Source organism: Ornithodoros turicata, chromosome 2 (genome assembly GCF_037126465.1).
Source record: "Ornithodoros turicata isolate Travis chromosome 2, ASM3712646v1, whole genome shotgun sequence".
NCBI classification, from domain to species: Eukaryota; Metazoa; Arthropoda; class Arachnida; order Ixodida; family Argasidae; genus Ornithodoros; species Ornithodoros turicata.
In genome coordinates, this window is record NC_088202.1 from 24,838,564 (window position 1) to 24,859,399 (window position 20,836).

At 40.3% G+C, this 20,836-nt stretch overlaps 1 protein-coding gene across 1 annotated transcript in view; it reads left to right on the top strand.

The window, feature by feature from the left end:
* LOC135385243 (uncharacterized) overlaps nt 1-20,836 on the top strand; it is a 130,284-nt gene that overhangs the window by 36,952 nt on the left and 72,496 nt on the right. The gene's annotated exons all lie outside the window — the stretch shown is intronic.

A 20,836-nucleotide genomic window follows, 5' to 3' on the forward strand; every position in this document is an offset into this window, starting at 1 on the left:
GAACAGTCACTTTCAAATGATTTTGGACAAATGCATGGTACGATCATCTGCATGACTGTGGTCCTACAGCCCAAGTTTGACAGTACAGGATGTAATTCGCTGCGCCGGACTCACTACCAGAACGTGTTGGTGGCCGAGCTGGTGGTTGGTGGTGGGGTCACCTGATAAATTTCAGGGGGCGTGTTGCAAAAATGCAGGGAGGGTAGGGAAATCCCTGGCGGTACGCAAAGTGAAAAGCGTCATTGCCCATTGTGAACACTGCCATGCAATAGTGCTTGCGGCTTCGCATTTCTCACTAGTTTCTTTCATCACTTTGTGATGAGATGACCAATGATTTGCCAATTCAACACGAACATACTTTGTAACAACTACTTGGAACTTTGGAACAACTTTGCAAAGGATATGTACTCGTATGCACTTTCTTTAATCGCTTCAGCAGTATTTCTCCCGTAACATATCTCAGCAGATGCAGCATGTGATGTAGGTAACAAAATTTTGGCACAGTATTTGCTTGATATGTCCAACAAGTAGAGATATCAAATCTTTGTGCCAAAATGGTGTGCCACGTGTCCGTGTAAAGACGAGTCGCTTAGATGGAATAGGTATACCATCTTGATGTTGAATGCAAGAAGTTAATGTTTGACAACATATATGTCATGGGTTAAATAGAGCAGTATATCATACACATAAGAAGAATGCCAACACTTCAGTGCTTTACCTTTACCTGTTATTCCAATGTTTACTCTCCCTTCTATTGGAATTATGTATTTCAGAATCATTCTTGTATTATTGAATTTTAATTTGGCAATCCTTTCACATGTCTTGTGATAGACAGGTTAGCAATGTAAGCAGTGTTTATGTGCCTCTCACAACCTGCATGTTTATGCAAAAATACTCCAAAAGCCGGGAGACGACATAACTAGAGAAACAAAGTAGAGAACTCCGACTTAACATAACAAAATAACAAGGTTTACTCAGACGTTTCATCCTTCATGCGACGGACATCATCAGTGCCAAACTGAATGAGAGATTGCACAACCGGTCGCTATTTGAGGAGATGGGAGTATTGTTCGGGGAGGGGCCACGGTTTTTGTTACAAACCGAGGGGTCACCGCGTACGTGCCGAGATTCTAGAAGCTTCCTGTGTCCCCATCTTTGTTCTCTCTTGTTATGTTAAGTTGGAGTTCTCTACTTTTTTGTCTGCATTTTTATGTCTGAGGCTGTCTTTGTGACAAGAGGGCAAGGGTGCCGGCAACATGGCACATGTTCACAAAAATGCAGAACCAGAGAGAGACACACACACACACACACAAAATATATAGCATAACACAGTCCCAATCATTTTGTCGTGTCCTTTTTGATGTGTCGTCTGTTCTACATTTGTTTTTTTGTTTTTCGTGTGTAGTTTCTGGATTTTAAGCCCAAGAGCAGTTGCTGTAGAGGATACAGAGAACATGTGAAGCATACATTTCCTCATTCTCAAATTATGCTGGAAGCAGTGCGAAATACAACTCAAAATGAATTTAATCAGAGACAACTTGTCACCAAGATCAGTGTGGGAACGTTGCAAAGGAAAAATAATTCTAAACGTAATGGATTCCTATCCTATTTAATGGTACAGTAGCAGATGAAAGTAATTCAAATAATATTAAAGAAGTAACCGTGCAAATTATCAGTCAAACAGTGAAGCTGGCTGCAGTACACTACAATGTGTCACATGTAACAATATCAACTGACACATAAACATTAGGGACGCCGCAATAGTCAAAGCGGGGGTTACACCACTTAAAGAAAAGAAAAAGCACATGATGGGAACGCAATATGCGACAAAACCAAGGAAACTATCTCGCTACAACTGCAATATATTGAAGTTGTTTTTAAAAACAATAGAAGTTCAGTTCAGCGCACAGATATCAGCTGTCGCACACACAGCCATCCCGAAAACTATGCCCATCTTCGTTGATTCACCCACGAATCCACAGGAAGACCGCCGGGGCTTTCCCACTCGGATTAAGTATCTGTACCTTGAACTGTGAACAGTTTGGTGCACACTCCACAAAATGAGAACAGCTGATTGCCGATTTCATGGGCGCGGCCATGCGAGCCGACAAGGACAGTTCAACAGAGGAGCACTTTGAACGCGGTTGTGGCGCTAGTGGTAGGCAGGCGGTAGTAGGTAGTAGGTGGTAGGCAGGTGGTAGTGGTAGGCGCTAGTGGTAGGCGCTCCGCTCCGCGTTAAAATCTACACCACGTTTAAAAATTTTGAAACACGTAAGTGTATTAAAATATCCATCCCTGAATTTTGACATGCAAATGGGCCAAAACTGAAGCCGCGGCAACCACGTTTGGGGTGGTGGTCTTCACGGTACGGGACACTTCTGTATGTCAACTGCGCTCGCAACTATATTGTCTTGGCTCAGAAATCGCATGTTTCTGGAACGTAGAGAGGGAAAAAGGAATCACAAAACACGAATATACTTCAAGTACTCTTCTCCTTAGGGAAGCGAGAGATTTATTGACTCTTACGTTGCACTAGTGTCAGCGTGCTGAGCGGTTGAGCTGGAATTGGAATTATAATTGGAAATCAATAAAAAATAATAATAAATAATACTAAAAAGAAAAAAAAATGAAAAAGCGTTATCTGAGCTGACCGAGCTCGGTTCACTCTGGAAATTGTTGCACCGGCGACTGGCGCCACGCTCGAACTTACCTAAAATTGCTCCTCTGTTGAACTGTCCTTCTCGGCTCGCATGGCCGCGCCCATGAAATCAGCAATCAGCTGTTCTCGTTTTGTGGAGTGTGCACCACACTGTTTGTAGTTCAAGCTACAGGTACTTAATACGAGTGGGAGAGCTTCGGCAGTCTTCCTGTGGATTCGTGGGTGCATCAGCAAAGACGGGCATAGCCTTCGAGATGGCTGTGTGTGTGACAGCCGGTGTCTTTCTCCGTCTGTTACGTCGCGAGACAACTGAGATCACCGTGTGTGCGCGCTCAGGAAGCTTGAAATCTGCCCTGATACATATACAGTAATATATACCTTCAATATACGCTGACACATATATACGGTCAATAAATTGTGACTTGCTCCACTGCAATCTTTCCCGGAGGTCACAAGAGACACTGTTTGTGGATTTATACCTTACATTAGTAGTAAAGGGGCGGTCAGAAACTACGGGGGGTCCAAACTACGCCACCCCTACCCCTGAGCCCTGCGCGTATTTTTCCCTGCGCGGCGCGTGTGCGGAGGGTTGTCCGCGCGATTATAACATGCAGAGACATGCAAAGAAGGGTCATGCACAAAAAGTACAAGTCAAAATATATTTATTAATGCCAATCAAGTTGTCAATTGTAATGCCAATCAAGTTGCCAATTGTAAAGCCAATAGTGCTAGGAATTGTGATGCCAATCAGGTGAAGGAGAAAAACTCAGCCGAAAAACCTTCAACACCTGTAACATGGGCGGCGCTCGGGTGGAGGGCTGCTGTGGTGGGCGGAGCGTGACCGGAGGGCTGCGTGCGCGCTTACCCTTCACCCTGGGCTGACTTCTTTCACCATTTTCCTACTTGGGCCGACTTGCTTCCCGCTACAGGTGGGCGGCGCTCGAGTGGAGGGCTGCTGTTGTGGGCGGCGCGTGGCCGGAAGGCTGCGTGCGCGTTTACCCTTCAGCCTGGGCCGCCGACTTTCATCATTTTTCAGCCTGAGTCGACTTGAATCGTAATTTTTCCAGCTACAACATGTGTGCAGTAGGCTGTTTACATGCAAAGGATAGCCATACACAAAAGTACAAGTGAAAATATATTTATTAAAGTCATTAGGAATTATGTTGTGACTCTGTGTGAATGGGAAAAACTTAGCCAAAAAATCTGAAGTAGAAGGAACACAATACACGTAACAAAGAATATACTTATTACAGGTATGATACAATAGCATTGAATAAGTATCGCAAATCAAACACAATATTTTTTATTAACAGTAATCACAAGTTTTCAATGAATCAGAAGTGATAACACATTTAATCAAAGAAGATATTCTTAATCAGTACGATTACAAGCAAAATTACAAGTTTTATTATAAAAGCCTGAGACGTGAGAACCTGATAGATGTAAGTAATTTCGACCACAATATGCTAAGTTTAATATTCCAACATGACACAAATTTAATTTCTTATAAAATGAATAGCGCAGACATAAGGCAATAATTCGAATCAACACATAACATTAATAGAGAATCAATCATAGGAATGTAGGGAAATAATAGCTACACCATATCAAAACGAAAAAACGATCACCACATTTAATCAAAGAAGATATTCTTAATCAATATGATTATAAACAAAATTACAAATTGTATTATAAAAAGTCTAATATTCCTATACGTGAGAACCATCAGTGCAATAGCGGGAAGTTCTGATAGTTGTATGTAGTTAAAGGTGAACAGCACAGATCCTGGAAGACTATGGGACACGAACACAAGAGGAAATAAAATCTATACCACTACATTGATTAATCAAAACAACATAGTAATCTATCATTCAGAAAATCAGAAGAAGAAAAAATCAAACTCATCAGAAAATAGACATGTTAAAAATGAACTTCACCACATAGCACGCTCCTAGCCAACAAACAGAACAAATGATATCTGCCCTGATTTATTGAAGAAGGCTGCCAATAGATGTATGGAAGACCACGGAACACGAACGACAAGGACGACACGAACACAAGAGGAAATAAAATCTATACCAATACAAAGAAGATATTCCTAATCAAAACAACAGAGTAATCTATCATTCAGAAAATCAGAAGAAAAAATCTAACTCATCAGAAAATAGACATGTTAAAAATGAACTTCACCACATAGACACGCTCCTAGCCAACAAACAGAACACGAACGACAAGAACACAAGAGGAAATAAAATCTGTACCACTACAAAGAAGATATTCTTAATCAATACGATTACAATCAAATTACAAGTTATATTATAAAAAGTCTGAGACGTGAGAACCATCATTGCAATAGCGTGAATATCTGTCATAACATTTGGAGCGCATTAGGGAATCTCAGTTTCATATTCCAACATTACTCAACTTTTAATTTCTTATTAAGCGAACAGCATAGACGTAAGGAAATAACCAGAAACAACACAATCAACAGCTACAATTAATAGAGAGCCAAACCTGCGCACCATCCAACACATAGAGAAATAATAGCTAATCAATCTATCAAAAAGGCGAAATAGCACAGACTTAACGCAGAGGAACACGCGGCGACACGTAAACATCAACAGAGGAAAATAATCTATCATTGAACCATCATAAAATTGATCAATATACAATTTTCATTCTAACAAACACTACGAACCTTGATGGAGGTATCCAAGACATAGGAGGTATGCACGATTTTCACTCTTTTCCTCAAAACCGGGAGACTTTATGTCTCTATCTATGTGACCATAGCACCGCGCATGCTTTATCACTCAAAGGGTTAGGGGCTATATTACTTCGTCCAGCAAACGGGGCGCTCTAGAGGTCAGACAAGAGAGTTCAAAGGCGATATATTTTATTGTGCAGCGCAAATAGATGTCGATATCACTCGCGGGGGTCACTATCTTTTCGCATCCTTTCCCTGAAACGGAAATCATTCGTCAAAGTGGTTGACAAGTCGGCTAAGTTTGTAGAGATGCGATATTGTTATTGAAGATGTAGAGAAAGTCCAAATTATTAATTGGTAGCAACGATATTCAATCAAAAAACGAGAAACAAATTTAATTACATCAATTTTTGTAACATCTTGCAACAGAAATTTCTAATGAACCACACAGAAATATCAAATGTGAAATGCAACTCAGGGTTATGAGGCATTCCCATCTTAGTGATACTTACTTATGTCAATCGAGTGAACAATTGAAACAAATGCAAGGCAATAATTATCTCAGGCAGTAAGTTCACAACTCATAGAATATCAGACGAGTGAATACTTGAAACAAAGTCAAAACAATAATTCTCACGACAGGTGGTGATTATGGCATTCTAACCCAGATAATAAAATTTTAATGAATACAATAAACATATAAATGCTTTTAATTATGTGTAGATGTGGACTTGAAAACAGAAGAGACAATTGCTCTACATTGAAAAGATGGACAGATTTTGTACTCGATACCATAAGTAATGGGAAGATGTGATAAAAAACTGCTTCGAAAAGGAGGAACCGCGAAACAATTTCATTATCGCTGCATTTCAATACGTCCTAGACATGGTCGTATTCGGAGATATGGTACAAACTACAGAACCGAAGGTGCAAGAATTTATATGCCGAATCTACAATACTTATAAAAATATCTGCACATCAACGTCGGAAGGGCCACAGGGATTGATGGCAGAGTTTTTGAGGTTTGCCAACGAAGAATTGAAATACACTAGACCAGATGTAATTGTAATCATTGCAATGGGCATTGCGTACATCAAGAAAACAGTCGGATCAAGTTATCATATACAAGCGGTCTATATCGCACGATTCATTACGGATTTATTGAAATTACACATATCTGAGATGGAAAGTACACAAAATCTTATAACGTGATATATTCCACTTCCACGGCAACGCAATTATTTTCTTCTACCAGTCTCTGCAACGATGTCGAATCGACAAAAATTCAATATTGTCGTGCAAGGTCTGATGTATTATCACCTGTTGAAACTCAACAAACATATCAATTGCGGTGGACCACCGGACGATTTTCATCTAATACTCTCTTGTACGCCATTCAAGAAACTTCATACAAAGAAAGGAAACATCAATAAGAGACTGTGCAAGTTCATCGCAACAAAGTGCAAGTTATTGAAGCTATAGAAACACGGCGACAACATAGCGCCTGCGTTAATCAACGCTGGATTCAAGCGCCCAATAATCAGAATAAACTATTTAATGTCTTCGGAATTCATCAATGAAGACAACAAACGAAAACTTCAGAGTTTGAAATAGAACTGTAATTTATCGAAATAAACAAGTTTATAACTGAAACAATAAATGTAATCTTTGTCATCATTATAATGAATTCTACGCATCACAATGAAAAACACCTTGCATTTAGCATGGCTAGACTGAGAACAGTGATCGCAAAGGAAACGAATATTCCACAATTTGTGTAAGAATTCTCATATGAAATCAGAGCTGGCCATCAAATAGGTTTTACTCGACTACACTCTGTACAAGTTCAACACCCGAAGGATAGAATTGCCGGAGAAGGATCGGTCATTGAAATTTAGAGACATGATACATCAGACTATGGTTACAAAAAAGGATCACTAATCTCATGTGAAAACTTATCATATTTCATGAATTAAATTCCACAGTGCATGTATATTTCTCAATCAGTTGCACTAGCCCAGACATAGTAAAAGAAGAAGAAAAGGCGTCTTTGACAAGCAACCGATTGGAGTGCGGAACGAATAAATAAATATTTTTGTCAACACAGGTGTCCGTTTGTATGACTGGATAGGAAAAATGAGCCGTCCAAGACAGGGCAAAACGGGAAATAAGGCAAGATAACTCATTGCGGCGGGATAACTCAAAGCGTTCGCGACACAGTGTCGTCGACTTTTACAATCGCAATGGGGTTCACTGCATGGGAGATAATACGAAACCTTCGCGAAAAGCGAATCTATTATCAGATGCCACAATGCAAACGAAATATTTTACGAGCACGACGTGCAGGCCAAGTCTACATTTCTAATCACATAGTCTTCGTAACACACGGCACACAAACGTATATGAAATAATTTCCAAGTGGAATCAGATTTTGGGAGAAGCGGATCACACAACCGCCATCAGAAGTGCTTAACCAATATACAATGAAGATGAGCGTTATGCATAAACACAATGGAATTATAATAAACAGATCAGCGCGGGTCACACATAAACGTAGATCCAATTCACAAAATATACTCGAGATTTCCCATAACCATACAGTGGATATTAAAAGTTACGAATATATTCCGAACGAAATTTACTTAAAACTCGAAGAAAGGGTCACCCGCGTCCTCGAAGACGTTTCGGCGACACGCCGGGCCGCGTTTCCCCAATGCCGTACCCGAAACCGAACGCGATTCTGCGCCCGACGCGTTAACACGGTACCGCACGCGAACGTGTTGCTTTTTCCGGAAACGGGTTCGTCGACGCGGGTGACCCTTTCTTCGAGTTTTAAGTAAATTTCGTTCGGAAAATATTCGTAACTTTTAATATCCACGACATAAAGAATTCGCATTATGTTATAGTGTATACAGAAAATATCAATCCATTCGGATAACTTCTCTGACATCGTGAAAGAGTGCTCGTCAAAGTGAGCGACCTAAAGCTTGCGTATTGTGAAATTACACATTCTACAACACTGATCATAAATCGCAATACTTGTTCAAATTGTAATTAAAGTCTTACTGATGTGTGGTGGCCACCACTTCTCCTGAATGTGAATCGATAAATTTTAGCAATTAATCCACAATCAAATATCTTGTATAGTATGTGTGAGTATATGCACAACTTTTTAATCTATATCTTTAGAAAAATGCAAGAAATAGCATGCAGTTTTGACTTTGAAAATTTAAAGAAGAAAATGATCTTTAGTGTGGAATTTGCGTTTTACTACGTTATGAGCTAAAGACTTATAAGATTAAAGTGTGGCCTTTCCATTTGTAGTGCCCGGATGCTATGACACTAAAATAATGTGATAGTTTTTCTGTATGGTTATGAGAAATCTCGAGTATATTTTGTGAATTGGATCTGCGTTTATGTGTGACCTGCGCTGATCTGTTTATTATAATTCCATTGTGTTTATGCATAACGCTCATCTTCATTGTATATTGGTTAAGCACTTCTGATGGCGGTTGTGTGATCCGCTTCTCCCAAAATCTGATTCCACTTGGAAATTATTTCATATACGTTTGTGTGCCGTGTGTTACGAAGACTATGTGATTAGAAATGTAGAATTGGCCTGCACGTCGTGCTCGTAAAATCTTTCGTTTGCATTGTGGCATCTGACAATAGATTCGCTTTTCGCGAAGGCTTCGTATTATCTCCCATGCAGTGAACCCCAATGCGATTGTAAAAGTCGACGACACTGTGTCGCGAACGCTTTGAGTTATCCCGCCGCAATCAGTTATCTTGCCTTATTTCCCGTTTTGCCCTGTCTTGGACGGCTCATTTTTCCTATCCAGTCATACAAACGGACAACTGTGTTAACAAAAATATTTATTTATTTGTTCCGCACTCCAATCGGTTGCTTGTCAAAGACGCCTTTTCTTCTTCTTTTACTATGTCTGGGCTAGAGCAACTGATTGAGAAATATACATGCACTGTGGAATTTAATTCATGAAATATGATGAGATTAGTGATCCTTTTTGTAATGATAGACTGGTGTATCATGTCTCTAAATTTAAATGACCGATCCTTCTCCGGCAATGCTATCCTTCGGGTGTTGAACTTGTACAGAGTGTAGTCGAGTAAAACCTATTTGGTGGTCATGTCTCATTCCATATGAGAATTCTTACACAAATTGTGGAATATTCGTTTCCTTGGCGATCATTGTTCTCAGTCTAGCCATGCTAAATGTAAAGTGTTTTTCATTGTGATGCGAAGAATTCATTATAATGATGACAAAGATTACATTTATTGTTTCAGTTATACACTTATTTATTTCGATAAATTACAGTTCTATTTCAAACTCTGAAGCTTTCGTTTGTTGTCTTCATTGATGAATTCCGAAGACATTAAATAGTTTATTCTGATTATTGGGCGCTTGAATCCAGCGTTCATTAACGCAGGCGCTATGTTGTGACCGTGTTTGTATTGCTTCAACAACTTGCACTTTGTCGCGATGAACTTGCACAGTCTCTTACTGATGTTTCCTTTCTTTGTATGAAGATTCTTGAATGGCGTACAAGAGAGTATTAGATCAAAATCGTCCGGTGGTCCACCGCAATTGATATGTTTGTTGAGTTTCAACAGGTGATAATACATCAGACCTTGCACGACAATATTGAACTTCTGTTGATTCGACATCGTTGCAGAGACTGGTAGAAGAAAATATTTGCGTTGCCGTGGTAGTGGAATATATCACGTGATAAGATTTTATGTACTTTCCATCTCAGATATGTGTAATTTCAACAAATCCGTAATGAATCGTGCGATATAGACCGCTTGTATATGATAATTTGATCCGACTGCTTTCTTGATGTACGCAATGCCCATTGCAATGATTACAATTACATCTGGTCTAGTGTATTTCAATTCTTCGTTGGCAAACCTCAAAAACTCTGCCATCAATCCCAGTGGCCCTTCCGACGTTGATGTGCAGATATTTTTGTAAGTATTGTAGATTCGGCATATAAATTCTTGCACCTTCGGTTCTGTAGTTTGTACCATATCTCCGAATACGACCATGTCTAGGACGTATTGAAATGCAGCGATAATGAAATCGTTTCGCGGCTCCTCCTTTTCGAAGCAGTTTTTTATCAAATCTTACCATGACTTATGGTATCGAGTACAAAATCTGTCCATCTTTTCAATGTAGAGCAATTGTCTCTTCTGTTTTCAAGTGCACATCTACACTTAATTAAAAGCATATCTATGTTTATTTTATTGATTAAAATTTTATTATCTGGTTTAGAATGCCATAGTCACCACCTGTCGTGAGAATTATTGTTTTGACTTTGTTTCAAGTATTCACTCGTCTGATATTCTATGAGTTGTGAACTTACTGCCTGAAATAATTATTGTCTTGCATTTGTTTCAATTGTTCACTCGATTGACATAAGGAAGTATCACTAAGATGGGAATGCCTCATAACTCTGAGTTGCATTTCACATTTGATATTTCTGTGTGGTTCATTAGAAATTTCTGTTGCAAGATGTTACAAAAATTGATGTAATTAAATTTGTTTCTCGTTTTTTGATTGAGTATCGTTGCTACCAATTAATAATTTGGACTTTTTCTACATCTTCAATAACAATATCGCATCTCTTCAAACTTAGCCTACTTGTCAACCACTTTGACGAAAGATTTCCGTTTCAGGGAAAGGATGCGAAAAGATAGTGACCTCCGCGAGTGATATCGACATCTATTTGCGCTGCACAATAAAATATATCGCCTTTGAACTCTCTTATCTGACCTCTAGAGCGCCCCGTTTGCTGGACGAAGTAATATAGCCCCTAACCCTTTGAGTGATAAAGCATGCGCGGTCACATAGATAGAGACATAAAGTGTCCCGGTTTTGAGGAAAAGAGTGAAAATCGTGCATATCTCCTATGTCTTGGATACCTCCATCAAGGTTCGTAGTGTTTGTTAGAATGAAAATTGTATATTGATCGATTTTATGATGGTTCAATGATAGATTATTTTCCTCTGTTGATGTTCACGTGTCGCCGCGTGTTCCTCTGCGTTAAGTCTGTGCTATTTCGCCTTTTTGATAGATTGATTAGCTATTATTTCTCTATGTGTTGGATGGTGCGCAGGTTTGGCTCTCTATTAATTGTAGCTGTTGATTGTGTTGTTTCTGGTTATTTCCTTACGTCTATGCTGTTCGCTTAATAAGAAATTAAAAGTTGAGTAATGTTGGAATATGAAACTGAGATTCCCTATTGCGCTCGAAATGTTATGACAGATATTCACGCTATTGCAATGATGGTTCTCACGTCTCAGACTTTTTATAATATAACTTGTAATTTGATTGTAATCGTATTGATTAAGAATATCTTCTTTGTAGTGGTATAGATTTTATTTCCTCTTGTGTTCTTGTCGTTCATGTTCTGTTTGTTGGCTAGGAGCGCGCTATGTGGTGAAGTTCATTTTTAACATGTCTATTTTCTGATGAGTTAGATTTTTTCTTCTGATTTTCTGAATGATAGATTACTCTGTTGTTTTGATTAGGAATGTCTTCTTTGTATTGGTATCGATTTTATTTCCTCTTGTGTTCGTGTCGTTCTTTGTTCTGTTTGTTGGCTAGGAGCGTGCTATGTGGTGAAGTTCATTTTTAACATGTCTATTTTCTGATGAGGGAAGGGAGTTGCCTCAGGACAGAAGCCGCCGATATTTCGAACAGAGACTGTTCTTCTTCTGGGCACCATCCTCATCATTGGCATGGTATTTAAAGGGTTAGGTGTGACGTGTTTAAAGGTTCATGCGAATTGTGGGTCAACAGCCCGGAGGGAAGAAAGGTTTCGTACGGGCTTCTACGGCCGGAGTGAATGGCGGCTTTGTTAGAGTGTGGAGGGGATTACGTGAACGTAGTGATCTAGGCTACAGACCCGTTACAGAAAAATGGAAGGTTCACGAACACGTGGACGAAACGGGACAACAGGCAAGAATTGGCAAGCATAGCGGAAGACAAGGAGGTTAGTGGTTACGTGGGGAAAATTCCAGAACCAGCAAAGGTTTTTTTTTTTAATATTTGTAATGCAAAGTTGTGGCATGCAATAAAGAAAGTAGAAAGCAGTGGCCATGCAGAATATAACAGATGATAATGGAGGTAGAAGGGAAAAACATATTTTATTTCTGAAGTGTTTCTAGGTGCCTTGTGATTTGTTGATACCGGACGGGTGAAGAGCGTTGAACTTGTATATGAGATAAGACTCCCTATCACGTCTGTCACGTGTGGATCTAAACCCGGTTTCTAGAACATATAGTTTAATGTTGTCAAAATCGTGACCAGGAACGTTAAAGTGTTCGGCGACTGCTTTGGGGAGTTTGTTGGACGTGTCGGTTCTGTGTCCGGTAAGGCGGTTGTTCATTTGTTGGCCTGTTTCACCAATGTATTGCATAGAGCAGTAGCCGCATTCAATGCAGTATATGACATTGGAGCTTGTGCATGTGAATGCGTGGTTAACGGGGTGGATGTAATTGCTCGCAGTGCTTTTGATGGAGTTAGCGTGTTGAACGTGCTTGCATGTTTTGCAGCGCGGGAGGTTGCAGGATCGTGTTCCCGTGTACGGGTTGCTCGTTGTGCTGATTTTGGCATTGACCAATGAGTCTGCCAGGTTTTTTGCGCGTCAGTATGTCACCTGTATGGGATTTGTGAATATATTGCTAAGTCGGTCACTGCTTTGGAGGAGGGGCTCGTGCTTCTGTAGAATGGCTTTGATGTTTGGAAGTGCGTTGGAATATCTTGTGATGAAGCTTATTTGGCACGCGTCAGGATTTTTTCGGTTTTCCAGAACCTCGTTTCGATCGAGTGTGAGTGCCTTGCGACGGAATTCGGTTAGGAGGGAGTCTGGATAGTCCCTTTGGGCAAGTGTACTGCAGAGTTCGTCAAGCTTCTCAGCGTAATCTGTGTCGTTTGAACAAATTCTGCGTAGTCTTACACTCTGCCCATTAGGAATTCCAACCTTACAGTGACGCGGGTGGTGACTCTTGAAGTGAAGGTATTGTTGTTTGTCAGTTGGCTTTTTGTACAGGGTTGTGATGAGGTTGCCGTTGTCTAGTGATATTGTGGTGTCGAGGAAGTTAATTAAGTGAGTTGACTGTTGTGATGTGAACTTTATGTTGCTATGCGCGGTGTTCAGTAGATCTATGAACTTTTGAAATTCATGTTCCCCGTGTTCCCATATTATCAGTATAACATCGATGTATCGAAGGTACACCGTGGGTTTTAATGAGAGGGCGCTGAGAACTTTGTTTTCTAAGAACCCCATGAAGATATTTGCGTATGTGGGTGCAACAGGTGTGCCCATACTTGTACCGTGTACTTGTAGGTTGTATTCGCCATTGAACTCGAAGTAGTTCAGTTTAAGGACCAAGTCCATTAGAGCGAGTATGGTTTCCGTGTCTTTTCTGGTGTTTGTTGTAGAAGGTGGTATTGCAGAGGGCTGTGATTCCGTCGTTGTGTGGGATGTTAGTATACCCTCTCTGACCCAAAAGACAGTGCCCCAAAACAGTGACCCAAAAAACCCAAAGACAGTGACCCAAAAAAACACCCCTTTGCTGGTTCTGGAATTTTCCCCACGTAACCACTAACCTCCTTGTCTTCCGCTATGCTTGCCAATTCTTGCCTGTTGTCCCGTTTCGTCCACGTGTTCGTGAACCTTCCATTTTTCTGTAACCGGTCTGTAGCCTAGATCACTACGTTCACATAATCCCCTCCACACTCTAACAAAGCAGCCATTCACTCCGGCCGTAGGATTTCTACCCATCTACTATTTTCTGATGAGTTTGATTTTTTTTTTCTGATTTTCTGAATGATAGATTACTCTGTTGTTTTGATTAGGAATATCTTCTTTGTAGTGGTATAGATTTTATTTCCTCTTGTGTTCGTGTCGTTCTTGTCGTTCGTGTTTCGTGGTCTTCCATACATCTATTGGCAGCTGTCTTCAACAAAACGGGGTAGATATCATTAGTTCTGTTTGTTGGCTAGGAGCGTGCTATGTGGTGAAGTTCATTTTTAACATGTCTATTTTCTGATGAGTTTGATTTTTTCTTCTTCTGATTTTCTGAATGATAGATTACTATGTTGTTTTGATTAATCAATGTAGTGGTATAGATTTTATTTCCTCTTGTGTTCGTGTCCCATAGTCTTCCAGGGTCTGTGCTGTTCACCTTTAACTACATACAACTATCAGAACTTCCTGCTATTGCACTGATGGTTCTCACGTATAGGAATATTAGACTTTTTATAATACAATTTGTAATTTTGTTTATAATCATATTGATTAAGAATATCTTCTTTGATTAAATGTGGTGATCGTTTTTTCGTCTTGATATGGTGTAGCTATTATTTCCCTACATTCCTATGATTGATTCTCTATTAATGTTATGTGTTGATTCGAATTATTGCCTTATGTCTGCGCTATTCACTTCATAAGAAATTAAATTTGTGTCATGTTGGAATATTAAACTTAGCATATTGTGGTCGAAATTACTTACATCTATCAGGTTCTCACGTCTCAGGCTTTTATTAAAACTTGTGATTTTGATTGTAATCGTATTGATTAAGAATATCTTCTTTAATTAAATGTGTTATCACTTCTGATTCATTGAAAACTTGTGATTACTGTTAATAAAAAATATTGTGTTTGATTTGCGATACCTATTCAATGCTATTGTATCATACCTGTAATAAGTAATAATACCTGTAATAATACCTGTAATAATACCTGTAATAATACCTGAAATCTTATGATCACAATCCTTGGTTCACGAAAAGTCTTAAAATCTTGCTAACCAAGAAAAAGCGATTATTCAGGAAGGCAAAGCGTCTTGGTGACGACGTATCATGGGCTAAATTTCACTACTGTGAACGGGAATACAGGCGCTCGATCAAGGAAGTGAAACATAAGTTCTTTACCATCGACCTCCCGTCTCTCTTGACGAATAAACCAAAGCAATTTTGGAAAATTTTATCTCCGCCAAAATCCCACCTTATCAGTCTAACTGACACCCGCCGACAACGACTGCGCCAACGCTTTCGCTTACTTGTTTTCATCCGTTTTCAACACCGATAACGGGTACACCCAAACTCCATTATCAGTAATCGCCCCCTCACCCATGGTTCCCATTCATATCAGCACTCATGGTATTTGTAAAATCATTGGGTCACTTAAGCTGTCGTCAAGTGCTGGTCCGGACTCTATTAACCCGAAGGTTCTATACAACACGAGATCTATGTCCAGCAAGATTCTATGTTGCATATTTACTCAGTCACTCCAAGATTCTGCTTTACCGCGGCACTGAGAGACGGCGAAGATTGTCCCTATTCACAAATCAGGCAGCTGCCACATCGTTAATAACTACCGCCCCATTTCACTCACTTGTATAGTATGTAAAATTCTCGAACGCATACTCCAATGTAGTTAAGTACCTTGAAGAAAAATGCTTCTTCTATCCCTTGCAGCACGGGTTTCGAAAGCTCTTTTCGTGTGAAACTCAAGTAGCCAGTTTTGTTCACGACATTTTTCTCCATGCGGACAATAATCATCAGACTGATGCCGCTTTCTTAGACTTTCGCAAGGCCTTCGATATGGGGCCGCACTCTAAGGTTCTATACAAACTCTATCTGCTTAACCTCGACCCGTATGTCGTCCGTTGGATAGCTCAATTTCTGACTAATCGTACGTTATTTGTTACTTGCAACAACCACCTATCCCCAAATGTATCTTCCACGACCAACTAACCTTACAAAGCGACCTTTCACTAATCCGGCGTTGGTGCAATGAGTGGCAAATGCCTTTGAACATTGCAGCGTGTCGCATTTTGTCGTTTCCTCCCTTCCCCTACACTCTAAATGATATCACATTAACCCGAGCAGATTCTTACAAATATCTTGGAATCCACCTTTCCTCCAACCTAACTTGGAACGAGCACATCAACCACATAATAACTAACGCTTCTCGCTCCCTAGGCTTTGTTAGACGCACCCTCAGGTTGGCGCCCTCCATCATAACTTCCTAACCTTCACGGCTCTTGTACGAAGCAAGCTGGAATATGCATCACCTATTTGGGACCCTCCCCAAAAGTATCTCTGCGACGCCATAGAAGCTATCCAGAATCATTCATCGTTTCATTTGCAACGACTACTAATTTGATACCTCTGTAACCGCATTAAAATCAAATCTTAATCTCGACTCACTCGAACATCGTCGCCGTCTTGCCAAGTTAGCCCTCTTCCATAGGTTCGTTTTCATCTTGCCACCGCACCAATCGCCCACCACCCGCTCGAGTGTCATTTTTCCTCGCATCGACCACACTAATAAGGTCACACGCTTTCATTGTAATGCCAATGCATTATCCAGATTATTCTTTTGTTCAACTGCCATCGAATGGAACAACCTCCCATCACCTCTCACAACTATTATCGAGCATACAGTATTTTGTAACACTCTCTCCCGTCCATTCCACCCACTAGACCACCACGCTTGTATGTCAATTGCTATGAAATTTTTCACCTCCCCCTTATCATATTTGTTAATTATCTGTACTTATGTGAACGAACTCCCTGTTTCACGCTTTAATACTTGTTTTCATATAAGTTTGTACTGTCGTCGTTTCTTTATTTTCCTGTTTACTTACTGCTAATTGTGTTGTTCTTTTTTGCTTGCTTGTTTGTTTCTATCAAGTTGCTGTAAATGTATCTTACGCTCCACTTCCCACCCCCCATGTAATGTCCTCCGGACCCTTGGGGTTCTCGAAATAAATAAATAAATAAATATGAATGTTATACTAGTGCGTGCAAGTAGCGTCTGATGTAGGTCCAGGGCCTCGTCATGATACAGTGAGGAATACTGCGACACACTTGATTGAAAGCATTGCTGCGAGTTAGCTTGTTTCCCGACTGATTGTGCGGTGAACTGAACTTGCATTTTTGTAAAACAACTTCAATATACTGCAGTCGTAGAGAGATAGTTTCCTTGGTTTTGTGGCATATTGCGCTCACTTCATCTGCTTTCTCTTTGGCCCCGTTTGGGCTATCGCGGCACATGATTTGGGAAACACTGAGGCATACTGTATATTGTGACATGTGACATGTTGTAGTCTACTGAAGCCATCTTCACTGTTGTATTGTTTCTTCGCATGGTTACTTCTTCAACGTTACTTGAATGAGGAATGCGGAGAATGAGGAAATGTATGCCTTGCATTTCTGGATGTTCTCTAATTGCTGACCCCTGCTGTTGGGCTAAAATCCAGCAATTACACAAAAAGATTAACAAATGCAGAACAGGAGACAGAAGCACGGACACAATGACATGATTGAGATCATGATATGCTGTCAATTTTTTTTTTTCTGTGTCTCTGGTTCTACATCTTATGAACATGTGCCACATTGCCAGCATCCTTTCCCTCTAGCTACGAAGAGAGCCTCTCACTAATAAAAATGCAGGTTGTCAAATGCACGTAAACAGTGCTTACATGAAAGATGAAAGTCACTGAAACGGTTAGCCAGCTGTAGGAATCGAACCCACATCTTCTGGATTGCCTGGGTTCGATTCCTACAGCTGGCTAACCTTTTCAGTGACTTTCATCTTTCATCGTTTATTTCTTAGGCAATTTGAGGCTTTGTTTGTATCTGTCCCTTCTATGTTGTTCCAGCCTCAGAACATCAGTTTATCTCTTGTGCTTACATTTTTTGGGGTCTTCGCTCATCTAATGTTTATGGCAGAAAATGCTCCGCTAGTTCACATGGCATACTGAATATGAGTGCGCTCCACAGCCACAAACTACATTGTAAATTAGCACTGCAGTATGTTTATCGGCACACATGAAATTACACTTCATAAGTGCATCATGCAAGCTCATTGATTCTGATGCTAATTGTTTATGAAATAACGTGGGGCGGGGTGAAAGACACTGGAATCACATGTTGCGTCACTAGCAGTGCCGTACTCACTCAGCAGTGACATCACAAGCCGTGATTTTTCACTGAAGCCTGCAACTCAACGATGTAATTCACATCTTGATCGCAGAAAAAGTAAGCACATGTTTGTTATTACTTGGTGCATTTTTTTGACGATGCATATATCAAATGTAAATCATCACTTTGTTTTCTTGAACAATGGTGGCACATTAAACGGTGCAGAAATATGAAGTTGTCCCTTACGAGCTTCCTTCTGACATCTACATATACATCATTTGTGCGCTTTCCTTGACTGGTGTTAGAGGGGAAGCACGGGTCCGCCATCCCAAAGGGTATGTAGAACGAGAATAAAGCTGGTGACGTGATGAGAACTCAAGAATGGAGCACATTTGTTGTCAAGTTTACAATAAATTTCTGACAAATTAGCATTCTTGAAGGAGCCCCACATTATTTATGCTAGTAACTGATTGCTTGTGAATAGCTTCACATAAAAATATCAAGCTGATCTATATTCATTGTTTAACCATGTGTTTGAGAATATCAAGCACTTGCAAAAAATTACTTTTTTTTCAGATAGTATATTCACATATAGGTCGTCTAAAAGAAATCTTCCCTTATTTGTATAACTAGTCCTCTCCTGCAACATATTGAAAATCTACAGGTTTATTTTTCTTTAAAAAAATAAAAAAAATTGTCACCATAATGTGCTGCAGTTGAGGCCATCTAGGAAGCAAAAAAAGTAAAAGATGCCTTTGTGGCTCTCTCCTGCGAAAATCGACGCTCTGCTTTTTCATTTTGAGAACCTACAGGTGTATTTGTTCTTACGCAAGAAAAATGTTTCGTCAGCTCATTCATATTCCATCTGTATGATGCTATAGCACACTTTGAACAAATTTTGCATTCAACTATTCTGCCCATTTCTACAGATTAGTTGCAGTCGCTGCTTCATAACAGCTTTGTCAACATTTACGATTGTTTTCACATACCTGAAATCATCGGGAAAGTGAACAAATCTCATCACTTCAAGGGCATACCCTCTCCTATAGCATCAGCTGACGATATTGGCTCAGATCATGTCAGAATGCGACGTAACAGCTTTTGGAAACAATTTATTATGATCTCCTGTGCCCTTCAACCACAACAGAAAAAAAAGCCCAGAGTCTTTCTTTCAGTGGAAATAGGTGTTTTTGCTGCATTAACTGAAGGTGGCTCAAAGTAATTGTACCTCCTTGTGGCCTGGGTGGAGCATGCCTCACTCTGCTTCATGTCCAGTAATTTCTTCTCCAACCGTATCTCTTCGGCAGTGAGCCACAACCTATGCAGTTTTCAAGCTTTCTTTCACCAGGAAGAACAGCGTACACCTCTGCAGGCCTCCGAATATCTGCACGCAACAGGGGGCTGCAATCTAGCCCTATAGGTGCCAACGTTTTAAACATAGGTCGGCGAATTCATTCATGATAGCCTTCACCGACTTCATTCACCATCACCTCATAGAGAATGATGTGATGTTGAATGAAGGGCATGATGTGATGTGAAGTTGAAGTTGAAGTTGAATGAGCGGCATGATGTGAAGTGAAGTTGAAGTTGAATGAAGGGCTATGATGTGATGTGAAGTTGATGTTGAAGTTGAATGAAGGGCTATGATGGGATTTGAAGTTGAAGTCCGCGTGATGGGTTTTGAAGTTGAAGTCCGCATGATGGGTTTTGAAGTTGAAGTCCACGTGATGAAATTTGACGTTGAAGTCCGCGTGATGGGTTTTGAAGTTGAAGTCCGCGTGATGGGTTTTGAAGTGAAGTCTGTACGTGTGATGGGATTTGAAGTTGAAGTCCGCATGATGGGTTTTGAAGTTGAAGTCAGCGTGTGTGGGTTTGGAAGTCGAAGTCCGTGTGTTGGGTTTTGAAGTCAGCGCGATGGTTTTTAAGGGCAACAACTGCCGGGGGCAACTGTATGTTGCGAATGTGAGCGGTAGATTAGATCGAGATGCGATTTGGCGTTCTGCGGTGCGCGGTCTGCACGTTGCGGTTGTCCTGTTTGACTCATTTGCTCGCCTACAGCTATAATGTGCGTATATATGTATATTGGATGGGTTTGGATTTGAGCCTCTGCCTTCGGTCGCGTACGCGCGTTTTACTAGGCGACAGTAGATTGCTGTCGTGCTGACGAAGTGTGTTTTATTAGGCTTATTTTGTGTCTTCTTAGATTGCTTATTTTTCCTTTGTGTGATTGGGATCCAAATAGGACAAGATCGGGCTGGCTTTGTTTTTGTGGAAGTCTTTTGTTTAAGTGTAACACACAGAGGTCACTATAGGTCTCTTGTTTAGATGTGCATAGGTCATGTTTTGGGGAATTATGTGTTCGGCATGCATGTAGCATCCATCGGACACAAGTGTTCCATCAGAGCACGCAGCTGATATTTCTTAGATATTCATCGCCAATAAAGTACATTTCAGCAGAGGCGGGGAAGTTAATTACCACCCAAAAGTTGCTAGTTACGAGTTACGTCAT